Raw genomic sequence first — 207 nt, 5'->3', positions numbered from 1 at the left:
CATGGAGTGGAATTCAATGACCACCGCCTGTCTTCTAGCAGCCACTTAGACTAGAACTATGCTCAAACCTTTCCGAAGCCCAGAAACAGTTTGTGGTCAAAGTGACACACAAGCAGAAGCCGTCTGTTACTCTCTTCTCGCGTGAACTTTCCCAAGCAGCCCAACTATATCAGTTTGTATCCTGATTGGCTCAGCCGGGGTGGGGGC

Source organism: Nannospalax galili, unplaced genomic scaffold, assembly GCF_000622305.1.
Source record: "Nannospalax galili isolate Female #2095 unplaced genomic scaffold, S.galili_v1.0 scaffold259, whole genome shotgun sequence".
Taxonomy (NCBI): domain Eukaryota; kingdom Metazoa; phylum Chordata; class Mammalia; order Rodentia; family Spalacidae; genus Nannospalax; species Nannospalax galili.
Note: the sequence above shows the minus strand (reverse complement) of the source record.